The following is a 19,830-nucleotide window of genomic DNA, read 5'->3' on the forward strand; positions in this document are numbered from 1 at the left end:
ATTCCTTTTGGTACCAAATGACTGTAATGCACTCCAACTTTGGAATGTACCTTGGACTCTGGATGAAGTAAAGATGTAAAAATAGAATAACATCAAATTTGATTACTTATGTCTAGTTTCAAACAAATAACCTAATCTAAAAAGAGAAATATATATGAAACAAGAGGTAACGATACCTTACAGCCTGTACTTGCTTCTTCATCCCTCCACTTCCCAACTTTCATTTTCTCTATGTTGCAAAGTTGCCTTCTTCTTTTACATGGCCCTAGTGCTATGTCCTTTCTCCTTAAAGCATCAATCTTTTTCTCCAAGTCTTGAATTATTTCTTTGTTTACCATAAGCTTCTCTGCATACAACCCATTTAGTTTTTTTATTTCAGTGTTCTCTATCTGTAAAAAATCCCTCTACTATTTTGCAACCATCGCTTTTGTTTCCAAGTGTTGGGCATAATCCAGCAAACCTTGTCTACCATCACCCGTGAAATGTAGTAGGTTTGTAATGTAAAATTGTAAGGTTCCCCCCTTCCAAAAATAGGGGAAACACTTAAGATAGTCCACTAAATCTTAACTTGGAGAAAATTTCCTATTTATCGACACCTTGACCATGTAGAGATTCAAGGATACGATTCATAGGTAAGACCTAGTCCTATCCCGCAGGGGAAGCGTGATCTTCTAAAAGTCAAATCATCCATAGGGTAATTTATCATAAATTGGACAACTACTAGACTTGATTTCTAGAGGCAATGCTTTTTTCCTCATCCATGCAAGGCACAGTCGCCCCGCTGACCTAGTCTTCTAGAATAGAGTTGCCCAAGAACCTAATTATCTAGCGTAGGGCTTTCACTTAATCTGTTGGAAAGCTACCCGACTAATCGGGTCCACCCGTCCGTAGGATGGTGCCATTGGGGCATTCCATCCTCCCACTTTCCACCCTACTCACGCGTTAATTTGTTTTCTAATTAATCCTACCACACTGTTTGACATAAATAAACATGTTCTTTAATTAAGGCCCTTTTCATAAGGTTTGTTAAAATAGCCTTTTTACACAATACAATCATGCCAAAGACAAGATATATATATATATATAAAGTTTATACATGAATCAATTCCATACAAGCCAAACCGACTCTCTTATTCTTTTCCTTTATTCTGACGGTGATCTAGAATTCGACCTTCCAGCCTCTACATGCTGGGCAAAACCCTACGGGACCATACACCTCATCGTCGGCCCCGCTGGCGAGAACTCAAGCCGGCCTGTCGCCCTCTTAGGCTCCATCGCTCGATCCTCCCGCCCCTCCAGAGGGATGTCTGGACACTAGGGTGGGCTAATTCACCGCACTAGCCTGGGCCCTCAGAACTAGGCAGCATCACAATCACTCACCTCAATCGGCGAACCTCATTCTCCCAATGGTATGAGGGATACCATGGGCCAACTCCGGGCCTTACTAATGTCTCCATCGTCCGACTACACAAGCACAAGAACGAGGCAGCGTCAAGGCAGGGAGAAGTTATACCTGTACCTTAATTTAACCAAGATAACAATCCATTTACTCAACTAAACCATAGGACTAAAATCCATGTTACCTTCTTAAGAAAATAATCCTTTTCACAAAGATTTTTGCATTTCAACTTGAGATTGTGATAAGACATTCTTTATTTAAGGCATATGCTATTGTTTAAAAGAATACAAACTTTAACTAGTAAATCAATCAAATAGATTACTATTAACAATTAATAGAGAAGCCGGGGCCATACCTCAACCCCTAAGAATAATATATAATTGAAAAATAAAATTTGTATATACCTTATAGAAATTTGTCGTTTATCGTTGTCTTTGCTCGTTAACAAGAGCTTTAGAACTTGACATATGAGAATAGAGTCTTCTAATACCTTGTCTTACGACGATTGAAATCATCCAATAATCTCCGAGCTTTATCTCCTCTTACTCGTACTATGACTCTTCTCTCTTTCTAAGATCTATGGCAAAATAGCCTTCTCTTACAGGGCTACGGCATACTATTCTTTCTCTAAAAGAAAAGCTATGGAGTTTTGGTCTCTTCCTTCGAAAGACCATAGTAATCTCAAGCTCTCTTCTAAGATATTAGATAAGAATGAAGGGATATATACATCTCAAGCTCTAGGATTACTTGCTGCCTTCTTACAGTTTTTCTTGTGTAGAGACCCTGACAGAATCAACAAATTGTTTCGGCCATAACTCTCTGATAAAAACTCAGAATATGGTCATATAACTAGTCAAAATGGAAGGCATCTAGTCTACAAGCCAACGCGGGTAGAATAGGCAAAAACATCTGTATATAGCCTCAAACGCACCATCTTTAGAAACACATTGCTTTTCTACATTTTTAGTATGCATGGACTCTAAATATGTAAAAGTACTCTAAATACGACCTCCTATCACCTAAATTCGAATTTCTATTTTTGGAGATACTTATCTCTTAATAGAACTATTCTTATCTTCTAATTTTTTAAAAGGATTTTTGGAGCTAATATTTTTATTCTAACACTTTCTTAATGTTTCTAGCCTTATTGTCTCACTCTTCTCTAAGTGCACTCTCTTTCCTTCTTGAAATCTATATTAAAAGAGACACATACATACGTGGCTTGGGCAGGACCTTACAAAAATGGAGGTGGTGCATTTGTAAATGGATCCTTGAGATACATTGACCCATTGGTCTACAAGTCCAAATGACGCTCTCCATTATTCCTCCTTTGCTCTTTTTGCTCATAACATTAAAAAAGCTCTTATTGCGTTTCTTCAAAGGCTGGTACTCAAATTGTATATCCACATGAAGATGGTAAGTATCATATATTCTTTTACATGTGCCATTTCTACTACTATTACTGAAAATTTGAGTGTCTCCATGTGTTGTTGAAGGTGGATTAATTAGAATCCCCAAATTTGGATTAATGTTCTCATTTGCAAAGCTAGTATTTTTTTGTCATCATAAAACATATTAAAGAATTGAAACAAGGATTAACTCGATTAGTTAGGATATTTTTTTTTAAGTTTCAGCAAGAAAACCCCTACGGTCTAGATGATGATTAAAGCTTTCCTTGAATCTATTAAATGCATAACTATCTCAAATCTGTGAAATCTTAGTTCTGACAAGTTTTACGTGCATCCAACAAAGAATGCTGCCTCATGATGAAACCTCATTGAAAGAATATGTATATTTTAATATATTGAAACTAACTATTATAATAGTTAAAAAAAGAGCCGAATTGCAAATTTGGATGTGTTTTAAACCTTTTTTATTTTCTCTCTCTAAGCTAGTTGGCACTTAGAGGGCCCAAAATTGAGTCCACATTTCTCCTAATGGAAAGATACATTAGTAACAGTATTGTGATGATCTTGTAGCTTCCTCTCTGAGGTTAGATCAAGGGTTGGCTACTACTGAAGCTTCTATGTCTGACTCATAGAGCTCTTGGAACCCTAGCTCACCAAAGAATTTTTGGCATCGTAGAGCTTTGAGCTCTTAGCTGTGCAAAGCATCGTCGTGTAGAAGACAAGCGAACAGTTTAAGAGAGAGAAAACGAGAGCGAGTGCTTGAAACCTACTAGCTATGCAACCACAAAAGATCGAGTGAAACCCTCTTGAGTTATTGCATGTCCAACTACGAACTGACATTTCCCGATGTCACTTCCATAAGCATTGACACAATCTTAGAAGGACTTAGCTTGGTTGGTTTGGTGCAAGCATCTAGGCACAGTTTCATCGCTTTGATTTTAGGTAGATTTCGGGTGCCTCAATATGTGGTACCCCATTTAACCGAGCCCACAGCCGGTAGCCGGCCTGCTGCCCGTGGGTGTAGGCGCCTATGTATAGAGATCAAGTTGTATACATATGTAAACATGGGTTTGTCACGGTTGTGCCATAGTGGAGTTGGTAAGGCACGTGCTTGGGATGAGGGAAGTACCTGGATCTAATCCCACTTCCCACATGTCTATACACATGACGTTTAGACATGTGTCTGTATATATGTTTACACCATTTTGCACGGACCAATGTTTGGACATGGCACTGGGACCCACAGCCGGATGACCGGCTGCCGGGGTGCCACGTATTAAGGTACCCCGAAATCTACCTAAAGCCCATCACTTTCAAAGAGTTTAACAAAATCCCTATGAGAGAGTCCCACTGCAGGCGGATGATGACCTCACCAAGGCTTGGGTGGATAAAGAAGCCTCGCCACGGCATGGGTGGATAAAGAAGCCTGTGAAGAAGGACTGGCTATTGCCATGGCCTGGGTGGATAAAGAAGCCTGTGAAGAGGGACTGGCTATTGCCATGGTTGCCTGTGGCGCTATAGTAGACGAAGTGGGGGCCGGGAGGGACCATCTTGAGGCCCTTGAAGAGGTATCCTAAGGAGAGCATCTGTAGGTGGAAACCCAAGAGAGTGTCCGACGACATGTCCAGGATTAGCAGCAGTAAACAGCAGCGACGGCCCCCTGCTTTACCAGCTCCACGGCATCTCCGGGGTCCATACACACAGAATAGGGTGCTGCAATGAGACGAAGAAGCCCGGGGCTACCAGAAGTTAGCAAGGCCATAGCCAGAAAAGAAACAACAAGAGTAGCACAGAACAACACACAGTGGTCCATCATACTCGGCCTCTTGGAAGGAGCTTGTGTGCACTTCATTGTTCATACAGGTAGATCATCAACCCCATATTGGGAGGAGCTTGTATGTGCTTCATTGTTCATACAGGCAGATCATCAACCCCATATTGGGCCTTTTGGGAGGAGCTTGTGTGTGCGCTTCATTGTTCATACAAGCAGATCATCAACACACAGTGTTTCTCATCGCTCAACACACACACACACACACACACAATGATCCATCATAAGCCTTTTGGAACGAGGCTCATAAGGAGAGGCGACAGTAGAGAGATACGCAGATTCATTTAGCAGAGAGATACGTAGGTTAAGCAAGGCAGGGGATCAAGCTCTCATTTTTTGAACTGCATCATCAAGCTCGCAACCGGTCAAACTCAGCCGCGCAGTAACGTTTCAACGCTCGCAGATCACTCTAAGTGCAGCACGTTTAAAAATCACCTTTCTTTGAGGCTTCATCGCCTTCAAGGCTCAACCACCACCACTAGTGCAGCACAGCGTGCAACAAACAAGAAGAAGAGAGAAACAAGAAACTCAATTCTAAGCTTTCAACGCCACCACTAAGCCATGACACAAGCTCTCTTAAGAACAACTCATTATTACAATTGGCCACTTGAGGAGAAGGGAATCTGTGTAAGAAGAAAAATTTAACGGCTAGCCAATGGTGGAGACACACCCAAGCCCTAAGGTGTTGAAGTCCCATGCATGAGGTGCTGGGTTCAAAACCTGGTGGCTATTGACCGCGGCATGAAAAGTACACACGCACACAAGCGCAAAGATCCAATATATATATATATATATATATATATATAAGAGCTCCTATTTCCATCAAACTTTAGGGTTTAGCTTTCTTTACCCTTTTCACACTCTTAACTCCCTTCCACACTCTACACATCCTTCTATTTTGTTTGGAACCACCCATACTCCTTGGACATATTATTATTTTAGTGTTGTGAGAGTGGTTCAAATACCTTATGTTTTTGGGGATGGTCATACATGCCTACACAATGATTTCAAGGTGAATTGGGTATCGCCTTGCATTGGGGCTTGTTTGTGTGAGTCTGCATGGTTTTTGAGCTATTGGGCTTATTCACACGTTATTGCATCGTGTGAGTTTCGGTCGGGAGCTTGTTCACACACATTGGCGCATTGTTTGGGCTTGTTCACATGTGATTGCATTCTATGAGATTTGGGAGCTTGTTCACACACAATGGCACATTGGTGTGTTGTTGAGCATTGTTCACATGTCTTGTATCTTGCGAGGTGTGTCACATGCATTGGTGCATTACTAGCTCCTTTTCACACACTTTGTGATTGGTTTAGTGTGTTCACATGCTTTGAGTGTGTTGGGTGGTATTCACATGCAATCATGATTTACTACTACTATCCTTCATTGGACTGACACACTATACACCATCATCGTTATCATCGACATTACTATATTACTATCTCATATCCTAATCTTAGGAGTGTCACTCATGCATTGACTTCATGGCTCTAGCTCAATATTTTGAGTTTCCATTTTGTGTCATGGTTCACATATCTTTCGTCGATTTCACACGTACTTTGAGTACTTCAAGGCTTAGACCCCTATACCCTCATTTGTAGACTTCATGCTATGAATGAGGCGGTATACTCATGCCATTATTGGATGTTCGAGCTTGCAGGTTTGTTGCCTAGTCATTTGAGGTGTTTTTTAATGAGGAGGATATATGGTCCATATGGTCCACATACGGCAACTTCATCGACTCATTACTTAGATACCTCGACACAAATGGTTCGGCATTGTTCGCATGGGAAGAGTTTTCTTTTGGTGACTTGTATGAGTGTCCCACACTCTTGAGCTGCCATGATTCTGATGGTGTAGATTACATTGGCACAGATGATAATGATGACGTATCACAAATATATACACTTGATGATGATGTATCTCGTTTACATACACATGATGATGTATTGCAGACACACACATATGATGATATTGATACACGTGCACATGTCGATACATATGCACATGATAGTCTTGATATACATATGATGATATTGATACACGTGCACATATTGATACATATGCACATGATAGTCTTGATATACATACACATGATGATGTATGTAGTGGTGTTGTGTGTGAGTTGGATCATGTGGGAATGATCTTGAAGAAGGCAGGGATGGCATTGAGTACACCGCGAGCATTGTAGATGCTGATACATCTTGTATGTATACCTACTTCTCTAGAGATCATAGTGAGGACCAATTAGAGGATCTTGAGTATTCATCTATCCCACATGAGGTTAAAGATACTCCACAGGATACCCATAAGTATACGATGGACCATGAGGAGCTTAGGTCTGAGGCTCTTATATTAGGTGTGCTAGGCTATTCATTTAGAGAGTTCACATGTGGGGATATCTACAATTTGACCACTACTCCTAGTTTTCATAGTGTACCTATGGCAGCGTTTGTTTGGATATAGTTCATGTGTTTGAGCAGTCAGGTATAGTGCATGATGAGGGTAGTGATGACTTCATTGAGATGAGACATCGTAGGCAAGGCATGAGTATCCACATAGATCACATGGATTTTGAGAGCTTTGCATTTGACTTAGGCATTTACATAGATCCAATGATTATGGAGGCACCATTAATGGAGGCATACCATACCTGTGATGATATATTAGTTTTTGTTGGTCTAAGTCTTGACTTGGATTATGAGGCATTTTGTTGTGATGCTCGTGTGGTGGATGCTTATGTATTGATGTGGATTCAGTTTATTGGGCATTTACATAGATCCAATGATTATGGAGGCACCATTAATGGAGGCATACCATAGATCCAATGATTATGGAGGCACCATTAATGCATAAGCATCCATAATCATTTGCATTTGACTTAGGCATTTACATAGATCCAAGGATTATGGAGGCACCATTAATGGAGGCATACCATACCTGTGATGATATATTAGTTTTTGTTGGTCTAAGTCTTGACTTGGATTATGAGGCATTTTGTCGTGATGCTCGTGGTGGATGCTTATGCATTGATGTGGATTTAGTTTATTGGGCATTCACTTTTGGTCATACCAAAGATCATCTTGTGAACCTTGTGCTTATTGATGTGGCATGCTATCATGACATATTCGTCTTCGACCTTGGTGGATATCTAGACCATGATCTTGGTGGTGTATCTCGTGGATTAATATTTGATCCAAGCTTCCTTGGTGTGACCACTTTTCCACAGTGGGGCACTGTTACTTCATATTCGCTCCAGTGGCCACCACATGCTCGTGGCCGCATGCTTACATCTGGCACGAGATCTATGGTTTTGATCAGATGACTTCTTATTTTATTGTGGAGGATGCATTGTTAGCTTCATCATAGACATTGCACTACATTCCTTTCCATTTGATCCAAGAGGGGCATACGCCTTGATGACGATATTGACACTTAGTTTTGGACATGATTTTTGGCTTTTGTAATAGCCTTTTGTATGTTCCTTTTGTGCACAACCACCCTTCGATTTCGAGGACACAATCATTGTAGGAGGGGATGGTTTGTAACAAAGGGGACTTTTAGGATTCTCTTGCACGTGGGGGATGGGCATGGGCTTAGGGGCATTTACACATGTGGTTGTGGTGTTAGGGCATGTGGACCTTGGGACTATAAAAGGCACCAGCCCTAGAACTATTGAACCTTTTTGACATATTATACACTTGATCTTTCTTGGAGCTATTAGCTTTTTGTACAAGCTTTCATGGCTTTCTTCATGAACCTATGGCTACTCTAGGCATTCAAGAGTAACCATGTGGACTCTAGCCATTGAGTCTAGTTGTGAGGTCTCTAACCATTGAGTTCTACCCTCCCAAGATCACTTCATTGCATCTAGATTCCTTGTCATAAACTTTTCTAGGGTCACTTTAAAATATAAAGCTTACTTTTCTATTTTTTTTCTAGGACTTCACTGATTTGTTCTCTAATCTCTAGAGAGAGAAACTAGGAGTTTGAAGTACGTTTACTATTGGCAAGCCGGTTTCACATGAGTCTTTTATCCCTTATGCCTTTTTAAAAATTAAGGTATGGATTTGCACATCTTGGATAATATTTTTGATGCATCAAGCCTTGATTGATAAGATAATCCCTCTAAAATCAAGGTTAATTAATCTAATTTATCCCTTAAAAATCAATTGTTCAAGCCACTTAAAAATCTAATTTCTTTTGTGGTGATTTATCCAATTTAGACCCTAATTTAATATTAAATATACATGTGGATGTGCATTATGGTTTTCTCACTATATAATTTTTTTATTCACCCTTAGACTATTTCTCCTAATTCTAAGATTGGGTCAATTCTTTTAGTCGAACCCTTGCTTAGATTAATCGAGGTGCACATACTTTCATATGGTCAAAAAATAATAATCTTTAGTAAATCCTAAGGTTCACATGCTAAATGAAGGTCAATTAATTCTTTGGTTTTGGGATATGTGCACAACCTTATTCCATTTTAGAAAATAATTAAAATACTCAATCTTAATCTACCCCAACGCAGTTCATGTTCCTTGTGTGCGTGAATAAAGGGCCAATTTAGACCATTAACATTGCACTATTCATACAACCTTAATAAGACTTTAATTCAAGATATAAATAGGCCGTCATAGGTTACAATGTGCCAAACTAAATTGAAATTTTATTAATTATTCAATTGGAATCAAAAAGATTAACTTAATTTAATTACAAGAAATAGAAAAGAATTATTAATTTTTGAGTATGAGAATTGACTGTACCTTTTTAGCCTAGCTTTGGGGTTGGAGTAGGGTCTAATTGTGAACTATAGATATAGTACACACGTTGAGTTTTTCTCTAGCTCCCCAATGTGCTGCAAAGGTCCCAAAGCTCTTGTGCATGTGTAACCCAAAGTACAAAACAATAATTATACTAGTTTAGGATCTATAGGTGTTGTCATCTACCATGCTTTGAGATGAGAACCATTAGATCTTAATGTATAAGTAGATGCTAGACGTCATAGATCTCATGCCATGCTGACAAGGCACAAAGCTATTGTCCAGCCATACAACAGCCATTGGAAAAAGTAATGGCCAAGAAGAAAAAGCTGACCAAGGCTAATGAGGCAACCATTAACAGGATGACCAAGAAAAAAGTGAAGAGGATTTCAAATTGCAACAAGCCAAAATTGCTCAAAAGAGTAAGGCTCGAGTCCAATAAACTCAAAGATAAAGAGCTAAAGAATCAAGAGCAAAAGCTAACAAAGGGTTAAGTGAAGAAGCTAACCGAGGGTCAAGTAGCTTGCTATTGTAGGCTTTAGGTCTGGTGGCTCCTCAGGTGGCTCCTCAGGGGCTAGTGCGTCAATGGGAAAATTGTGTTATAGAGAAGAAGATTCTATATTAGTTGATCCCTCATTTATTAATGGGCTCGAGGAATTCCCATGAGATGGGAGAAGTTTAGAGGAAAGAGACCTATGAAGCAGGTATGTATATGGATAAGCATTTTCCCCTTCCTTGGCATCATCGTGCATTGGGGGTGAAGGGGGTTTAGAGGTATGTAAAAAAGTATTAATCTCTAACTGTTCTTCATGAGTTACAATAGTAGGATATTCAATATGTTCAAGTGTAAAGTCATATCACAGACATCATAATTTGTTAGACGTTTATAGATTTTTTGATAAAGTTTTAAGATACCATAAGGGTGGTATAAGGTTCTTTCATGAAGGCTTAGGTATAGGCCTCTACCCACCCCTGGGTCTGGAACCAAGCAAAGGTATCATAGGCCTTTACCCACCCCTGGGTCTAGAACCAAGAAAAGAAGTTAAAGAGAGGTTCAAAATTAGCATGGGTGAAGGGAAAGTTAGGAGAGGTATAAAGAAGTTCTCTTCCCTATCTAGGGGTGGAGGGAAGGTTAGGAGGTATCAAGAGCTCTAGAAGTTCTTCCTTGTCATCCAAAACTATAGAGTTCACAACACTCTACTCCACAGAAGCAACTAGCATTTTTTCTGTGAAGTGTTTGGTTGCATATGAGATTTCATCTTTGTATTTTTCTCCTAAATAATGCTCTAGTGCTTACATATAGCTAAGCAAGCTAGGCTTGGTTTATCCTGGAGATAACATCTCTACGGTTTTGAACCTCTTTGTTGGCGAAGGTATTTTTCAAGTGAGGCCCTTCAACTGGAACCTTCTTTGCACCTTGCTTGGTCTTGGTTCCTCTTCATCTATAGCCATGTCATGCTTTTTGGATGGGCCAACCTCCTCTTAATGATGTTGGGGCTTTGCCTTTCTTTTGCAAGGGCATAGCCTCTATTGTAGCTTGGTATTCTTCTTCTTGTGGTACCTCATCCTCATTCTTCTTCTTCTTCTCTTCCTCTGGTACCTTTACTTCCACAAATTAATCTTGGGGGGTGGGGAAGGTACGTGTTCCTCTACCTATTGTCTAGTCTCTGATGGCTCCTCTTATATCTCTATAGGAGTGTCTTAAGCAGATGATGATTGAAATAGACATTGTTCCTATTCTTATAGTACATGTGCATGTCCAATAGAGTGTAGGTTCTGGCTCAATAAAGGTGAAAAACTCAATCTCTGTGTTAAACTTTGGCCCATTGACCATGATTGGGGAGGGAAGCATGTCCATTTGGCTAGACCTAGTTTCTCAAGAGGGCTTGGCTTAATGGGTTTTCTTCATCTTAGCTCATTTCTTCTTTTTCCTATGAGGCAATGAGTAGGTAAGCCTCCTTTAAACTTATTTTGTAGTGGCAGGAGTAGGTAAGCCTCCTTTAAATCCTCCAATATATCCTCTTGTGTGACTGGTGATGGCTCTGCTACTTCCTCTTCTTATGGGAGTGGTGTATGTGTAATATGGCTTAATACCTTGGTAAGGAGGTATGGACTGACCACTTATTGTTCTGATGCTTGGATAAATAGGTATAGTTCCTTATATAGGTAGTATGCCAATCATCCTTCAAATTCATATGAATTTTCTACAATTTATGTACATCAATTATATTGTACCTATGCACCACAGGCTTTATCTTCATAATCGTGGACATTGCTCGTCTAATTAGCTTATATGCTTTCCCCTTGACATTTGTATATTCTTCCCATTGTTGTTGAAGAGATTCTCCTTCAACATGGTATCGAATGGTAGATCCTTCTTTTTTACTCGATGAGTGTGGGTGGGGGCCAGGGGTAGGTGCATGGCTTCTCGAGTGTTGTCTTTTCAAATCATCACCTTTTTTGTTCTTTTGTCTGGCATGGTCAATTCCCAAGTCTTCCTCCTATTTTCATAGGACTTGATGAACTTGACACAGAGGGGAACATTGATGATCATGTGAGTTGTTCTCATGCCAATAGCTTGCATTTTCTCCTTTACCTTTGGCATTTCTAAAAAAAGCAAGCATTGGAAAGCAACTTTGTAGGCACCTCCATGTTGATGATAGTCCTAGCGGTGAAACTCATTCCCAAAGAGGTTGAGTCTTCCAAGATTGTAATCCACCTTTAAAACTTGAGCATCTTTTCATAAATAGATTTAATCTAAGGGCTGAATCATGCAACACCAATTTGGCATCACTCATAAAAGGTCTACCAAGTATAACATTTTAAGAGTCTGGTTGGGTGCAAGAAGTTCATCACTATAAATGTGTGATAATCACGGAACAAATAGATTTTCAATTTGGTTTTTTGCAAAACTCCCATGGGCCTTGCAGAGGCTCCATGGGCTATTTTCATGATAAGATCCATCTGTTCTAAAGCTAGTTTAGCCCATTTTTTCTCCCATTATCTCTTGGTGATAATGCTGACACCTACTCCAGCATCTAGGATCACAGTTGCCTGATACTCGTGGTGGTAGGGAATGCTGCATTTGTGTCATCATTTTTGAAGTAATGTCTTGAATGTTTTACTCAGATTTATATGGATTTGGGGGCGTTAATCTCTTCCCTCCAATTCCATAATTAACAAGAGCTACCGCCATTATCTTACATCAAGGAGTCATATTAGATACACCAAAGGGTCATACATTCAAGATATGAAGCAATAGTGTCCAAAGCTACAACTTGGACGGGCGCCCGTGATGGTGTGACAGAGAATTTATGGCGATTCCCGCTTCATGAACATGTGGTAGCAAGATAGAATGAAGTCCTAAGTGATGTACTTCATGGATATATTATGAGAGTAGTCATTGTAATAGCATTAGGCATCTTATGAGAGTAGTCATTGTAATAGCATTAGGCATCTTATGAGCCTAAAGTGCCCAGTCGGCCATAGTTTAAGTGAGTGTGAACACTTATGGCCATGTATATAAGTGAATTTCTCTCATAATACAACATACTCTCCCATTGTACAATTGAGCCTTTTTCTTGCTAATCTCTCTCCCTAATGCATGCTAGTGAGTGTGTGTGAGTGAAGTGAGGTGACAAGAGGGACAAGTACCCGTAGTGCAACGCGACGGTGTGACAACGCTCGCGCAGTAGGAGATACGGTGGAATTGCTTCTCAAGGAGTTGTAGAGCTTAGAGACCTCAAGGGTTATGAACTCGGCCATTGGAAAGATCCTCACGATAGTTACGGTTCACTAGGTAATCTCTTTTTGGATGTGTTTCAAGGAGGGTTAGGGTGGGCCATAACATTTTTGGCGCCGTTGTTGGGGAGCCATCCCTTGGCTTTTTCCATCATTTTGCCTCTAATCTACACATAACACATTGCCTATTATCTTGATTAATGGTTTCCCATGAAAAAGATGTGGATTTGATGGTGATTTGTGTGAGATTTGGTGTAGAATAGCTCTCTTTTTTGTTTTTGAAAAGAATGCTTTTTGCTTAATTTTTAGATTAATTTGTTGTTTTTGTTGTTTTGGTGATTTTTCATGTTCTTAGGACTTGCACATAGTTTGTATTAGGCTTAGTTTGCATCCATTGTATCAAACAATGCAATAGAATGTAATTTTTAGTGATTGTTAGCTCTCTTTAATTTAAACATAGATCAAAGATTATTAATTCTAGTTTAATTGAATGTTTTTATTGAAATTGTTTGAATTAGAGTGTTAGCAAGCATTAGCAATAGCTTAATCTTTTAAAAAATTTCTTAAAACCATCAAAAAATCCTTGAATTTGACTAATTTCTCTTAATGGACTGGTTTTTATCATTAAGGGTGATTAATCTTGTTCAAGAGGCCAAAATTAGAAAATGTGTTAATTGGAGTCTAAATTGATCGTATGAGTAGTCGAAATTGAGGTTTTTAAGTTTTTTGAGAGCATCTAGATGCATCAAAACACCTAGTCACATCAATTTCTTGATCAATTGGAGAAATTTGACTCTCTTTGCTTAATTTTACCTTAAAGAGGAGACTATAATTAAGAGTCTAATTAATCCCCTAATTTAGATTAATTTACACAATTGTTGATGCACAAAGATTAGTTTTTCCTTGCTCTATCTAATGATGTGCTCAATTGTATGAAGTAATTAGGGATTATTGATTAATTAGAGTCCTTGATTAGTGTAAAAGAGGAAAAGATTAGTGAAAGAATTAATCTTATATTAATATTTAATCACTATTTTACATAACTCATTAAGGCTAATGAGCATTCAATAAGTAGATGCTCATGAGTTGTCAATTTATCCATTTTGGGGGTCATTTATGAAGGGTGTAAGGTGTGTTATTAAAAGGTTGACTTTTTGATTCCCACTTACCTTTTTAGGAAAATTTTCATACCTTTTTGATTCCCACTTACCTTTTTAGAAAAATTTTCATTTCAAATTCAAAAATATTTCCCCCCAAAAAGGAAAATTCATATTTCCCACTAGACTCCAAAAAAAAAGGCGTAAAAAGCCAGATCGTGAAAGACCAGGCCGTGAAAAGGTCCGACGTGAAAGAGCAAGACGTGAATGGCTTGGATATGAACGGCTTGGCACGTGAACGGATGGGGCATGAACAGCTTGGACATGAACGGCTGGGTGGTGAACAGCTTGGGCGTGAAAGTGCAGGACGTGAACGGCTTGGGACGTGAATGGCTTGGGCGTGAAAGTGCAGGACGTGAACGACTAGGACATGAACGGCTTGGGACGTGAACGGCTTGGGCGTGAAAGTGCAGGACGTGAACGCCTTGGCACACGTGAAAAGGTCCGCCAAAAAAAAAAAAACTGTGTTTGCTCATTAAGGAGCATTTAGGCACTCTGACATGGCCACGATAAAGGGAGTGCTGGGGATCACAAAAGGACTAAACCCAATGGCTGTCATCTTTGAGCCATTGAGATCTATGCCGCAAATTCACCACCCCATGCCATTGGCCATGCCTATAACAAGCGTGTCATTAGGTTTTACACCCCCTATGACTTCAATCCCACCGAGCTTTGGTTGCTTGCCTAACATTCCCACAAATCCTATAAGTACCAACCCTTTCCTGGATTCCCACACCTTAGACATACTGACTAGTCTAGGAATTCCAAAATTATGGGCAAACATGATGGAACAATAGAATGTGTTCAATTCATTCAAATGTTTGAACAGAGATGTGAAGCCTTTGAAAATCCCACCTGCCCCACTAAGGTACATGCATTGAACTTATGCTTTAAAGGGAAAAGCTAGTCAATGGTTCATCGCATTGATTGGCGATCAAGACCAACTTCAAAACCTTGAAATCAGCCTTCAAACATGGCTTTTCCAGACAAGGTGATCGGTGGCGTGCAGTAACAGAACTCTATTCAATTGAGCATCAACCAAATGAATCCATTAGAGATTTTATCCTTAGGATAAAACTCTTGGACTCACGTTGTGAGTCATGGGAAAAATTAAACGATGTTCAATTGAGGAGATGTTTCATGATAGGCTTGAAGAATAACATAGCATGTTGTCATCTAAACGTATTGCTTCTTTACAACATTGATCGAATGTTTCCATATTGGATACAATGATCAAGTTGTGTAAGCGAAGATGAGCATGCTACGAGGTGTTCCTCTCATCTAAACCATGTGAAGCAATAGCAAAAGAAAGATCGATCTCAGAATTGACATTTCTCGAATTTTATGTAGTCTTGCTTAAAACCTTACAGCAGACATCTATAAGACAGGATGAAAACCTTCAAAACCAGACATCCTTAATGCCTCTAAAAGTGAGGAGCGAAATGCCTTGTGTTGAGTGCAATCAGTACGACCATCCCAATCCTCATTGTGCATACAAGGCACCTGTCCTTCTATACTGCATATATTGTAAAACCTTTGACCATGATACTAAAAAGTGTCCTTCTTCATCCACAATGGACTCAAAACCTCCATCTCCCGTGCACCAAACAGAAATAGTCCAACGGGTAGAAACTGCTCATGAAGTAGTTAATCGAACACTTCAGTGTTTCTATTGTCATGGACCTCACAAGGTGGCAAACTGTACAGTTTCTATTGTCATGGACCTCACAAGGTAGCAAACTGTACATTTTGGAATACTTTCATGCCCATAGTCACTGACATCTTGCGACCAATATGTGAACAATGTGGCATTGATCGCATGTTCCAAGATTGCCCAAGACGAGTTGCTTCAATGCAACTTGTCTCACAAAATACAACTCTTAACATCTTAAGTGTACAAAACGGGAAATTGTCCATGGTACCCTTGAATGTGCTTACATGCCTACAAGCCAAGGCACGAGAAACAATCAAAAGGAAAGCAAAAGACAATACCTCAACATGGGTAGAACAACATGCTTTAAAATAGAACCTAAAAGAGAAAACAAAACCTTCTAAACCAAAGAAAGACAAGGGACAAAAAACTATCGAAACCAAGGTCGAATTAAAAGACAGGGAAAAGAAGCCTGTAGAGAACATAAACCCAAAAGGGGACATAAACACAAAAGAGCCAAAAGCTATACAAGATGCAGAAGCATTCACATCAAAAGACACAACAAAAACTACAACACCCATATACGTGCGACACAGGATACAAAACCCCAAAAGAAAATTCGATCTCGTCGCACGGGTAAACATAATGAAAAATGACAAATCAAAGAAAGTCAGAGAATGAAACAAGTTCTAGTACATCACTAAGTGAGGATAAAACAAGTTCTTGCTCTTCACTATCAGTGCACCACATAGACCAAGCAAGAAACTAGAACCCACCCAACCACCCCAAATGGATAATGATGATCACATGACATATGTGGAACGCAAAAAGCAAGCTCAGGAGAGCATGCTTAGCTTGGTTGAATGTCTTACAGGGTCACCAGTTGTGATTGAGCCTCATAATGCCAATCCTAAAAGAGCACCCAAAATACAAAGCCTAAATGAGTACCTCTTTCCCTTACAACAAGAGGAAGACATACTCTCTACCGAAGAGTCATTTGAAACAGACGGTACAAACTATAGGCTTGAGAAAGCACGTGAGGAATTCTATAATTTCCCTACAATATTAAAACAGTCTCTCAAAACCTCATTCGGAGGAATGCTCTTCTCTCATGATAAAGCCAGCATCACATCAGCACTTACACCTTTAATGGCTCATCCTGAGTTATACAACGATGAAACAAACTCCATAAAACAAGACTGTGAGGATTCACAAGTTTCCAAATAGAATTATCAGAGGGCCAAGTGTGCCAGTGTACGCATTGGGTACTCTGGAAAAAGCTGAGACCCAAACAGAGGATGAAAGTGAATGGGAATATGAAACAAAAACAGGATCTGAAGTTAAAACAATAACTGAAACACCCATGGTTCCCTTGGAAGATTCTATCATGGTATGGTTGGATTTCCCTACATGCAATGATGTTAACGCAAATGCGCATTGATTAGCCCTCGAGCTAGTCATAACATTGTGACAATAGATACTTGGGTGTCATTGGGACAACCTAAACTCATCCCTACAAGCAATAGTCTTGCAAGAGGATACAATGGATAAAATATTGAAGTTCCAGGTTCCTTTAGATACACTACTCAAACAATCGATGGCAATATGGAATTTACATTCCATGTTACCCTAGCATCTTTAGTGGACCTTGGATAAGTGAATCGTTGTATTCACTAGATGAATCCATGCAAATAGTCACCTTGAACACTCCTACAGGCAATGTACAATTGCTATTTATGAGAGGAAGAAACCTTGCAGGAGCTAGAACTTCCAACATATCTAACTGAAAATATCCCTTGGATTTTGGTTGGATTACAAATTGCAAATAAAATCACCACAGCTCAAGCACAGCATTATCCTCTCATGACCCTCGAGCTATGGGATTTGTTAGGTCAACCAACATTCACGGCACACTCTGAAAGGATTACCTTTACACAAGACTTGAATATGCCATGTCTTGGGTACTTTGAACATATAATGTATATTGAAACTCACCCCCTCACTTGCAAGTTTTTTGTGGTTGAGTATGTGTTGGAAGAAAATTTGATCTAGGGGCATAAATGGACTGTTGGCTGCCCAAGCACCACTGTGCTTTGCTAGCGATAGAGTCATCATGATGGTCAACGATAAAAAGTTGACAATACCATATTGCGAGGAAGAGGATCCAGCTTTAATGGATTTCTATGATGCTGAATGCAAAAGGATACAAGCCTCTTCCACAAAAGCCCCTCTACACAATGACCTACCATCTGCATCAATGACCAACTCTAATAAAGCATCTACTCCTTCAACCCCATCCTCACCTCTATGAAGTTTGATGGAAAAACCTCGCAATCAACAACTATTCCTGAAGATGTTCCCAGAGCCAACTCATCTATCTCTAACAGGAAACTCAAAGGAAATACCTAGGAGCCTATGCATTTTCATCGACAAATTGCAACAAAGGAGACAACCACATGCTCAAAGGCCTCGTCATCGATAGCCACTCCACAAGAGACTCTAACCTCATCATCATCAACAATTCCCATGAGTCTCAAACCCACAGCCTCAGCACCAGTCAAAATCAAGGAGGGCCCCAAACCTTCCACATCAACCCTAAAGAAAACTCCACCAAGACTCCCACAATCACAATATCTTAATAGTATCAAAATGTGGGTGGAGAAGCAGCTACTTGTAGCTCAAGGCAGCTCAAGGCTACTATGAAGGTGCCAATCAAATTTGGGTGCCTCGACAGTCAAAACCTCTTCCTCAATGCAGCACTCGAAAGCCAAGGAAAAAGAAAAGTACTCCACAACACCATTCACAAAAGCCTATGCAAGTTCCTCAAAGAACTCCACCAATGCAACGTGTGGGTACCAAAAACATTACTGCAAGCACAAGGGTACTACCAAAGAAATACCAAAGCTTGGGTCCCCAAGCGCATCACAAAGTCCCCTAAGCTTGCACAAAGACGAAACCCTCAACACTGAGCACATTGGCCACCAAATTACAGTTTTCGTCGTCGTCAAAGATGGGTGCCTGTGCATGTACTTCAACAACAAGGATACTATGGTGGTAATTCCATCATATGGTTGCCAAAATCGAACAATGTGAAGAAAACCTCACCATCGACATTGTGAGATCCTTGCCCTCTCTACGCATCAAACTCTGGAGAGCTAGCAGCGGAAGTAGCAACCTCATGCGTAGGGCAGAGCTTCCCACTCAGGGCCTCGTCCACGAATGTTTGGACAAGAGACTAATCCCTCGGTTCTTCCAAAATCGAACCCGGGAAAAACTTCCCTCGCCCAAAAAGCATAGGCGATTCCTCCAGGAAAATCTTATAATGTAGTCAAGAGCCTTAACTATCCTTTGTATTCTGGCCGAACCCATGGGTCAAATGGCCGGATCAAAGGAGGAACTTGCACTTGGTTCATAAAGACCAACGTTTTTTTTCCCATCAAAAGAGGTACAGCCGTTGATTCTTTTCCATAGAACAAGGATTATCCTATGACTTACTTCAACTATCGTAACTTGAACAAAATTGAATTTTATTATAGGAATCCATCAATCCAGCCTAACCCCATCCAATCCCATGGGTTAGCCAACTGCCCAACCACTGTATTGATAGGATCCATTATAAAAATTTAGTTATGTTTTGTCCCGGGTACCAGGGAAAAGAGTTCCCAGGCCCCCTAGCCGGCACTCATGCAAAAATTGAATAGACACACCACTTACGCACCCAATATGAAATTGCCTTTTTCTTAGATTCAACTATTTTCAAAACAGCATTGCAATAAAACCACAGTTTTTCCATCATAATCCTCAGTATTCCAGTTCCAAAATCCAATTTCCAACTTTTCCACTTTCCAACCATAAAATCCAGTTTCCAGTCATTC

This window comes from Cibotium barometz, chromosome 36 (genome assembly GCF_041138505.1).
Source record: "Cibotium barometz isolate CiBa-2024 chromosome 36, ASM4113850v1, whole genome shotgun sequence".
Taxonomy (NCBI): Eukaryota; Viridiplantae; Streptophyta; class Polypodiopsida; order Cyatheales; family Cibotiaceae; genus Cibotium; species Cibotium barometz.